The sequence below is a fragment of the Falco peregrinus genome, chromosome 7 (assembly GCF_023634155.1).
Source record: "Falco peregrinus isolate bFalPer1 chromosome 7, bFalPer1.pri, whole genome shotgun sequence".
NCBI classification, from domain to species: Eukaryota; Metazoa; Chordata; class Aves; order Falconiformes; family Falconidae; genus Falco; species Falco peregrinus.
Window position 1 is genome coordinate 20,032,691 of NC_073727.1, and position 10,726 is coordinate 20,043,416.

A 10,726-nucleotide genomic window follows, 5' to 3' on the forward strand; every position below is an offset into this window, starting at 1 on the left:
GCATCTCGGCAGCGCTGATCTGTTGAGTCCCCACGGTCTTTGAGCATAGCTCCTGATTGGATGTAATCTAATTACTGGTCCAATTCTGGGCATTTTGGGTGATGGGGAAAATATATTCTGAGGGGCTGCTTTGAGATGTCTTAATAGGAGAAGCGGGATGGCCTTGGAGTGTGGGAGCATCATGAAAGCACCATCCCTGCTCCTCAGGGCGCCACGTTCAGCTTTCCTATTTGACCTCGTAATTTCCAGCAGTGATGTCACTGAAATCCCTGTTTGTGGTCTCACTGGTGGTCTAAATTTAGAGCGTTTGAGATGATTTGTGACTCTGTTGCTGGGGGGAGGTGGGGAAGTGTGGGGGTCAGGGAATAACATGCGAGTCCTGTGTCATTGAGGCTTGTTGGGGCTTTGAAGATGGTGGAGTGGTGTGTGAGGATGATGGTGCTGTCCAGGAAGAGCAGAGAGGAAAATAAATATGGGATTCTTGGTCCTTTTTATGGTCTAAGCAATTTAATTGAGCTCGTTGCTTAGCCAAGACATTAAGAAAGGATTTTCCCCTTGAATTCTGATTAGATTTCCCAATAAAACACCCACTTTGACTGCTGCTGCTAGGATATATGTTGGTTTGCGGTTCAAGGAGGCATGTGGTATAAAAATAAACTGAAAAAAGGAGCTGGATGCTGTGGGGATGTGGAGGAAAAAACCTTTCTGCACTGAGACCACTGTCCTTCATGGTGAACAGCAGAGCTAGATGGGGCTGGGACTCAAGAGAGAGCCAGGTAAGGAGGGAAATAGAGGAATTTCCCACATCTTCCTTTACACCTCTCCACTGGAGCCAGAGCATCTTGAGTCAAACTAGTGCTGCAGTGGTGAGTGAATTGGTCAGGGGGTGGGCGTGGGCAGAGAGAAATAAAAATGGCATAAAATTGCAGATGGAAGGATCTGTGTGCCCCGCTTCTCTGCTCCATCCATCTATCCCTTTCCTCTCCTCTCATCGTGGGTACCTGAGGGTCCCTCTCCCCAGCCCCACCAGCTCCTTCCAGTGCATGACCTTGAGGCCAGACGCCTGAAGGTTATTTGGGGGCATGTCTGTTAATCAAACGTTCACACAAGCTGCTTAATTCCCCCCCTATAATCCAACTGGGGATGGAGCCTGGCAGGTTTCTAGCCGTTATGTTTACATCGGACTGTGGGTGGAGGGAGGAAGGAGGGGACAGGGTGGTGGTGGTGGGGAGCTGACGTGCTTGGAATAAAATTGTGCCACCTCCTCCTCCATCCCTCAGCAAAAAAATCAAACGCATCTGTCCACCCCCCCTCCCCCTGCACTATTTCCCTACCCAAAGTGTCCACCCAGAAGAGGAGGGGCTGTGCTGCAGCTCATCTCAAGGGGGCAAAGGTCTTTGAGAAACCCCCAGCCTGATTTATTCAGGGCATAGCAATATTTCTTGGGATTAGTATTAATAAGAGCCTCCTGCCCCCTCCTCTCCATCCCCCTGAGCTGAGCCCAAGGGAGGCAGCCGGGCCCCAGCAGGGTACCAGGCCTCCTGCCTTTGGGTGTGAGGTGATGGCGTCTCTTCATCCCAGCCATTCCGCAAGCAATAAATGGGATGTTTATTTATTTGGGGTTATTTAGATCTTATTTCTCTCTCCCATGCTGCAGCTCGTTAATGGAAAAGCTGTTTTGCTGGCTGTCTAGGTGAGGGCCGTGTGCTGCAGAGGGATGCTCGGAGTGTAGTGCAGCAGGGCAGGGATCTGCCTGTGGGGGTGGAGGTGATCCCAGATAGAAGGGACCCCAAACCTCTTCCTCTTTCCCCCTTTTATTCATTAAACAGGAGCCCTCTGGCAGTTCAGATTCTCCTGGAGGTCCAGGATGTGGAGCCACCTGCCCAGGGTTGAACAGGCGACCGTGGGCTGCCAAACTGAAAGGCTGAGGTTTTTATTTTGGGGTGGATTTTAATATTCATTGCCCACCTGGTGCTGAGTGTGGGTCCTTTGGGGGGGAGGGGGTCCTGCCTGCACCACTGTAAAGGGACGGGTGAGAAATCTCCACGAACAAAGGAGAGGATGCGGGAGCCCGCAGCGAAAGAGCTTTATTGGCACTGCACGACCCGGCAGGCTCCTTGCAGCATCTGCACCTGCCGGGATTGAAAGCCCAGGGAGGGCTGCCCTGAAATACCTGCAGCACCCCGGGTGTGGGGTGCAAAGAGACGTCCCAGGGAACCCGAGCTGCTGTCAGTGCTCCCGCAGGCACAGTCCCATAGGTGAGGGTCTGTGCGCAGAGCTGCAAAGAGAGATGGACCCCCCCCCATGCTGTCATCAAAGGCCCCCCCCGCCTTGGCACAGCTCTGCAGCCACCCTGCGGGATGGGGGACCGTCTGCTCCAGTAAGGCCTGTCCTTGCCCGGTGCAAGGCACCTGCTGGGAGCACTGGGACAGTCACTGGGCCGGCCACAGGGATGAAGGGATGCAGGGCAGGTTGGCCTCCAGCTGCAAAGAGAAGGGAAGGGAGGAGAAGCGGTGGGGAGAGCGGCAGGGGCTTGAAGGGCCCCAGCAGGGAGATGGGCAGGGGGTAGTGGTGGGGTCCCAGGCACCTCTCTGGTTAAAAAGGTGGAGAGAAAAAAACTAAAGAAAAATAAAAGCGTGAAAAAGGAGGGGAAAATATAAACCAGTGGGGTGGTGGCGGAGCAGCCCCTGCGCTGCAGGCAGCTCTGCAGGGGCACCCGCTCTGCATTAGGCCGCGGGGTTGCAGCATCCTTCCATCACTCTCCCCTCCCGCCGCCTCGGGCTTCCATTTTTTTGAATTTTATTTTATTTTCTGAATAATTCAGGTGCTGGTTCCCCCCTCCTTTCCTTCCCCCTCCCTCCCCTCGGCTTCTTGCGCACACACGCCTCTCGCCGGGGCTGTGTAAGGAGTATAATGAGGCAGCCGATGGGTAATTGGGATCTTTTGTAGGGAGGATGTATGGTCAGGGCAGCTGCTGGGGGGGGGGGGGGGGGGGGGGGGGCAGCTGGGGGGGGACAGCATTACCATACAAAGGGAACAAATGACATGTTTATCCCTCCAAGAGATTTACGCCCGGCCTCGCCCTGCAGACACAGGGCTTCCCCCCTTCTTCTCCCCGGCACTTTTGATTGAAATTATAAGGATTAAAGGAGAGGGTGGGTGGAGGGGAAAGACAAACAAACAGCCACCGGAAAAAAAATAATATAACAATACAGTTTAAAAAAATAAAGAAAAAAGCGGCTTTGCCCCAGCCTCCCCCCTGCCGGGGGAGCAGCGTGAGCCCCGGTGACCCCAAGACATGCCCTTGCTTTAGCAGGGGAAAACGCAGCCCTCTGCGGAGAAAAAGGAGAGAGAAAAGGCAAAGCACAAAGCGGCGGCACCGGCGCAGTCGCGGGGGCAGCAGCCGCGTCCCCCGCGGGGCCCGCCCGCGGTCACCCCCCGAGTGACAGCTCCAGGTTTCATTCCCCGGCTGCCTGTGCGCGCAGGGACCCCCCCCCTCCCCTTTTTTTTCCCGGAGACCCCCTCAAAAGGTGCCGTGTCGTCTTCCCCCCCATCCCACCCCTCTCCGCCCCCCTCCCCGCGCTGCGGGTGCCACCTGCGCCGGTGCGCAGCGCTGCCTGCGCGCCCCGCGGCCGAGCTGGGGGGTGGGTAAGGGGGTTCCGCGGGTGCGGAGAGCCGCGGAGCAGCCTCCGGCCTCGATGCTGGTCAGCCTCGTTCTTGGCATTCACCGCGTGCCTTAATTGTATGGACATTTAAATCAAGGTCCGCTGTGAACACGGAGAGAGGGGCCTTTCCTCGGGAGGAAAAGAAAATGTATATAAGAGGGGGAAATTATTAATTTTTTTTTTAAAAAAAGGAGGTGGGAAGGAGAGGAGGTGGGAGAGGGGCCGCGCTGCCCACCGCCCCCCGCGGAGCCCAGCCTTTGTTCTCCGCGCCCCGCGGAGGGCTCGGCGCGCCCTGCCCGATGGGCGGGGGGGGGGGGGGGGGGGGGGGAGGGGGAGGATAAAACCCAACCACCCCCCCACCGCCCCCACGGTCGGAAAAAATTTCTGTAAAATAAAATAAAGCCAAGGCTGTGGGGTGCTGCCCCGGGAAGGGGCGGCGGGGGCGGCGCTGCCCCGTTACCTGCCCGCCGTCCGTGCCCGCCGCTGCCCGCTCTGCCGCCTGCCCCCGAGCCCCGCCGCGCTGCTATAAAGGGGGGGTCTGGAGGAGCGCAATAAACCTTCCCCCGTTCGCCTGCTGCAGTCAATCCTTTCGCTCAGATCCCAAGTGGTGCAAAAAAAAGAGGAGAGGGGCCCATCTGGCTTCTCATCAGCTTTGTCAAGTCTTGCATACGCTAAAATGCTAATGACCTAGATAGCTCATGCAAAATGCAGCAGAGAGAGAGGGAGGGAGCAGCGAGGGAGGGAGGGGAGGGAGGGGGGAAAGGCAGAGGGAGGGGGAGAGCCCGGGTGCATCACCCCCCCCTCCCCATCACACCCCCCCCCCCCCCCCTCCCCAGCCCTTGCTGGCCAATGCACCTTGGTAGGTACGAGCCGGGCTTTGATTTGAAAGGTCACCCGGGTACCACGGCGGGGGGTGACGGGCAGAGCTCACGGCTAAACCGCCCTGGCACTCCCCCCCCCGCCCCAGCCCTCCGAGGGGGGAAGAAAGGGCGCGGAAGGGGGGGTGCGCAGCCCCCCATTGCACCCCCCCTCCCCCCCCCGGCGATGCTGAGGGGTGTCATGCCGCCCTCCCCCCCTTCCCTTCCCGGCCCGACCCCCAACCCCCAACACCCCCCCCCTCCCCCCCCCCAAACAACAAGAGGAGCGAAGGAAATACCCCCTGCGGCAGCCCCGCCGTGGTCCCTCCGTCCGGCAGCCGGTTGCAGCAGCGCGGCCAGGCGCGTAATCCCGCGGAAGATGCTTGAGGGAGGGAATTCCCCCCCCCCCCGCGCTATGCGGAGGAGAGGTGAAAATGATATGTATGTATATATATATATAAAAATATATATAAAAAAAAAAAAGAAGGAAGGGGGGGGTGTGTGTGGATCAAGCCAGGCCGGCGGGCGGGGAGCGAGCAGGCGGCCGGAGGGGTGCGGAGGGAGCGCGCAGCGCGGAGCAGCCGGGAGGGCACTGCGCGGAGAGAGGAGCTGTCAGCGGCGCCTTCTCATTTATCATTAGCCAGCCCTGAATCTTGCTCGCTGTCCTCCTTCGGTGATGTTGATCCACTTTCCCTCCCTCCTCCCCCAGCCTCTCCACCCCCCCCCCCCCACCCCCCCCCCCCCCCCCCCTTTCCCCGCACACCCCCTCCCCGTAAAGGATTATTCAGCCAAAAAAAAAAAAAAAAAAAATCACAGCTGCTGACTCCGTGCGCCGAAAACAAGGCGGCTGCAGCCCTCGCCCCCTAGCCCCTCTCCCGCAGAGATGCTCCGGGTGTTGTCCGCAGAAATGCTGCCTTTTAAAACAAGGAGCGACCCGCGGGGAGAGAGCCTCCAGCCCTGCCCAGCTCTCCCCCCGCCGCCCCCCGCCGCCTCCCGCACCCTCCACCCGGCTGAAGGGGGGGGGGGGAAACCCCTGCCCTACCTCCCCCCCTCCCCGCCCCCCCCGGCCTCCCCTAGCCCTGCTGCGGAGAAAGGATGCTGCAGAGCTGGGTACAGCTTTGCAAGGGAAAAAGAAAAAAAGAGAGAGAGAAAAAAAATATAATAAAGGACCAGTTTGGGATGAGGCTTTGCTTTCTGCCCCCCCAACACCGCTGGTTTCATGGCTACGCTACTGTAATTATGAATTCTTCTTCTTGCGACCTTGTGTGTGCGTGTGTGGGAGGGGCTGGGGGTGGAAGTGGCTGTGTTTTTGCGGCTGACATCACTGCAGTGGCGTGGAGCTGACAGCTCCTAGGGCTGCGTTCAGGCTGCAGTGGTTCCTCAGCTTTTTTTGCAGCCTCTCTGCTGACAATTGTCAGGGAAAGGGGGGGGGAGACAATAATAATAATAATAATAATAATAATAATAATAATAAACAAAAATAATAAAACCAAACCGCAACCACTACACCCCCCACACTGCGTTCAAGGTGGATTTCAAAGGAGAAGAGCATGCTTTTTGTTTATGGCAAGGTCCTGATGTATACTGGTGATAAGAAATGCATGCTTTTGGCTATCTATACATTTATATCCAGGGATATCTATATATTCCTAGCATTACTAGTGCTTCCTGGAGCGCCCTGTTAGACCCTGTGACCTTGTCAGGGTGCTGCACATCATAACCCAGGCTAAACCCCTGGCTAAAGCAGGCTCTGAAGGCAGGAAATCCTTTATTACTCGCCGGGGTGATTTCGTGTCAAGGGCATGTGCCCACTCCTGGGATCTCTGCACAAGCTGCAGCTACCATGCCGTTGAGATCATTTCAGCTACGTATTGCGCCACATCGCATGTATATTCCTTCCCATTGCATGAAGAGACATACATGCTTCCCCCCCCCCCACCCCCCCCGGCCTCCTAATCGAGGCCTAGAAGTTGCTGAGAAAAAACTGCATGGAAGCACGAGTGCAGGGTTCATAGCCTGAGCACAGACTGTGTGTGTGTGTGTTCAGAGACAAGCAGAAGCATCCGGCTCTGAATAAGCACAAGGGCCCTGTGCGCATTGCCCCCCCCCCCCCCCCCCGGCAAGGCGCTTGAAATCTTCGTGCCGAGCCAGCTGAGAGCCACGGCCCTTTCTTCTTAGTGCTGTTTAACAGTAGTACCATTTTGTTTCCATTACGTTAATGACATTTCATCTAATGCACCAAATCGGAGGAGTTTTCAAGGAAATACTGGAAATTAGCTGTTGAAAATTGTTCAGCAGAGTCACCAGCCCAGCCACAAAAATCTCCCCGCCTGCACTTTATAACGCCTCCCCTCCAAAAATTTGATGCTGCAATATTATCTGCCTTAAAAAAAAGCAAGCCCTATTTACCCTGAACGAACAGCTTCCCGTATACCTTCTTTAAACGTTTTGCGATTCAGATAAGAAATCATATAGCACAGATTTCAAAGGTCTCCCTGACAGAAGCCAACAGCCAGAGCATCCCTCTGAGACTGCTGTGCTTCAAACCGCAGCTGGAGCCAGGGGCCGCAGGAGCATCAGCCCTGGCCCGGCTGGCAGCTGCCCGATGGGGACCACACCGGCAGCCTGCCCGCGGAGGGGCTCGCAGTGTCATGTTATTTATCTCCCCCTTGGTTTTCTGTCTTGGACATTTATAAAGAGCTGAGCTATTTTACTTTGAAAATAAATATATGTATTTCACGGGAGGTAACTTGGTTGGAGGTGAAAAGTTGTCATTTCACTACCTCACCAAAATTACTTCAATATATTTTGTTCCGTAGGTAGCAGTGCTTTACCTCTCTGTAAGACCTTCCTTTAGAGGATCCCAGAATGCTTTGGGATTCTCCATGAGCACTGATCCCAAGTGGCAATTTGAAGGAAGTAAACGCAATTCCCCATTCACACAAGCGGGGAAAGTGAGGATGAGGGGCCTCAGGGAGATTTTTGCCATCCATCCTTCGTGGCTTCAAATGGAAGTGAGATGCCTACAGAGCCGAGCCGTAGAGATGGAGCCACTGCTGAAAACCAGGGGGGCAGCTGGAGGTGCAAACCTAGACCGGGGCTCACATTGCTCACAGTGCTAGGCAAAATGTCTTCGCAAAACGGACACAGGAATTTCAGCCTGAATTTCAGCCTACTCACATGGGGGCTGGGTGCCGCGTTATAAACCTGGGCTGGATTAATGCTCAAAGGCATCTTTCAGGGTCTTTTCTAGCTCATACTCTTGCCTGCTCCCCATCACGTTTACCGGGGATATTTAAAGCCCACTTCAACCCGCTTGAAAATACATTACGCTCCCTTAAAAACATAAATCCTTGGACTTAACTGATGATCCATTCCCTCCCTCTGCACTATTAGCACATTAAGAAATTAAACGATAAAACTCCTAAAGATCCGATTGACCAGAATTGCGCCACTCCATATGGCACGGCATATGTGTCCAGCCCTCCTGTGCGCCCTGTTCGGGATCGCCTGGACACGCACTCAGGCAGGCTGGGATGGGAAAAGGGTTTCAAGGCAAATTCGCGTGGTTTTAGAGCTACTTCCCCCCCCACAAGATTTCACTTCTCTGCTCCACCTCCAGCACTGGAAGAGAAACTGGAGAGGTGATGTATGCCCCTAAATAAGGATGGAGAGCTTTGCTTTGCTGGAGGAGGTCAGGTGAGGCTATTTAACGCTTTGCAGCACGGCTCCTAAAAGATGATGGGCTTAAGAAAACAACCCTGAACCCCAAAGCTACATCCCTGAAATCAGCTTAATGACTGCTGGAGCCACTGGCAGAGGTGACTCTGGGGGAACAGGTCCCTGCGGGTGGGTGCTGAGCACCCGGCCGGTGGGGGAAAGGCCCTTTTCTGCCCTACCCGCTCCATGATAAATCACATTGCAGCAAACAATAGGCTCTGGGCCTTGCTGGGAGTTTTCCCCCAGCAACAACAGCAGGGTTTCTAAAAGCTTTTACAAGCTTTTCTTTGTTTTTGTGAAATTTAAAGGTCTTTTTTTTTTTTCTTTTTTTTTTTCTCCTGGGGCTCACTCAGGTGAGGTTTTTTTTCTGGGTGCTGGGAGATGCGAGGGGGTGAAGGCTGCAGAGCTGGAGACAGCAGCACCTCACTGGGTTCAGCCCCATGCCTGGCTCGGCAGGGATGGACAGACAGAGCCTGTATCGAAAAACTTTAACTCTAAACACTACCTAAACCAGCTTAGCGGGGATATACATGAAGGAAGGGATTAACCCCCCTCGCCTCACAACCAGGAGCAACAAATCCCATTAACTCCCCATCCCTGGGAGGGGAAACTCCGCATCCACTGGTCCCTGAAATAGGGACCCACTGCATTTAGTTAGTTAGCTATTTGGCACAGCAATCTCAGCCCGTGGCAATGTCTCCTGCAGAAGCTCTGTACTGAGAATTAACGATGGTTTCTACGGAAAGCATCGGCATCACTGCGAACCAGCCTGGCTGTGTTATTCTGGTGCGACGCCTGTGTTGGCTGCTCACCTCCTAAATAGTTAATTCCTGGAGACTGCAAGAAGGTTAAATATGTATCGGGATCAGATGCAGTCACCTATAGCTCCCCTTTCTGCAGCATTTCTTGGGGCTACGTAGAGAGTCGTGAGCAAAATTCAGCAAGAGGGGGATAAAAAATCTCTCTGCCTGAAAAACCCAGCTTGCTCCCAAGTTGTAATTTGCTTTAAATCAGGCAAATTACTCACCGAGGTGATAGGTAGAAATTGCACAAAATATAGTGGGGGGGGGAAAGAAGCTGTTAGAGACAACAGCAGAAGAAAAACTCTGTTAACTATGGTAACAGTCTGGAGACTGATTTATACAGCGTATAAATAGAGCAGGAGAAGCTTTCTCAATGTAGACACCCCGATGGTGAAGTGAGAGTTTACCCTACCTTTCAAGTTCAGCTTGCAGCATGCGAGACCTCACCAATTTCCATAGGAAATGGGCCCAAACTTTCTGCCCTGGATGCCATGCCAGTTGCAGGCATGGGATGTGAGCCTGGCGGTCCCTCGCTTCCCCACGAAGGCATTTCAAATTAATTAACAACCCCCCCACCTCCACCCAGAGCAGCCCTCTCTAAGCCCCCAAATATTATTGCTTTGTTTACTACTGAGTTTTGTGGAGGGTGAAAGCTGATGAACTAGATCCCTATTCTAAGTACTTATTCCCTTCTACAGTTTTAATAATGTTATTTAATCTACTAGACAAAAAAACCCCAACAACAACAACAACAACAAAAAACCCAAACAAAAAAACTCCAAGCCACCACAAATCTCTTGTATTCTGTGATTTATTTCTGAATTTTCCTCGAGGAGGAAAAATCGTCTAAAGGTCTCCAAGTCGAGGGTTTAAAATAATCCATCACGTCTAAGCAAATTGTATTGGAGTAAGCATGGAGAAAAAAGGAAAAATGTAGTGCTGGGCTGGAGCCTTGTTAAGCATTTTGAGTAATCTAACACATATTTTAGAGAATAAAATGTTGGGGGTAGTAGTAAGATTTAAGGGCTCATCTCCAATATACCTGGGTTGTTCGTATTTGGGAGCGGCAAATCCCATCGCATCATTTTTCCCCTTCGCATTTTGTGTCTCCATCATTTTATGAGTATTTGCAAAGCAGATCAAAACCGAAAACTTGCCTCGCCTTGCTGGAATTTGCTCTTTATTTTCCAAGCTGCTCTGCTACAGCAGCAACGGCCTTGAAATCCTGCAGCTTCAGTTTTATGGTGACATCTCTCGGTGTATACATTATCTTGGCTCCTATTGTTCTATAGGTCAGCGTGGGAGCCCTGAATCAGGTAAAAGCACTTTCCTAGTCCCTTTTGTGCCGTATGCCACAATATAAATGTCTGCCTAGTGTGTGTTTCCCATACGCAGATTCAACTGGCATTGAACGGCAGATGGTTCAGGTAGCGGATTTAAAAGCTGTCCTAGACAGCCCCCAGTCCTGACCTATATCGCAGGATGAATGGATGAATGCCAGGCATACCTTTGCTTTCCCCTATGCAGATCATATATCTTCAGATTTTCCCACCCCCCCTCCATCATCTGTCAAGAGGAAAAAAAAAAAAAGAAAAAAAAAGGAAGGAAGGGAAAGGAGAAAAAAAAAGCAATACCTTCATGACTGATATTTACACAAGTAAATATTTTTTATGTATATACA

At 53.1% G+C, this 10,726-nt stretch overlaps 1 long non-coding RNA gene across 2 annotated transcripts; it reads right to left on the reverse strand.

The window, feature by feature from the left end:
• Positions 1 to 2,996: 2,996 nt before the first annotated feature.
• LOC129784892 (uncharacterized) lies at positions 2,997 to 4,740 on the reverse strand. 2 transcript variants are annotated; one of them, XR_008748096.1, is made up of 2 exons: positions 4,126 to 4,740; positions 2,997 to 3,789 (listed from the first exon to the last, which is right to left on the reverse strand). It is a non-coding gene; the product is annotated as an uncharacterized LOC129784892 (long non-coding RNA). The 2 variants fall into 2 exon arrangements; XR_008748097.1 differs by having other exon boundaries at positions 2,997 to 3,794.
• Between the last annotated feature and the right edge of the window lie 5,986 nt (positions 4,741 to 10,726).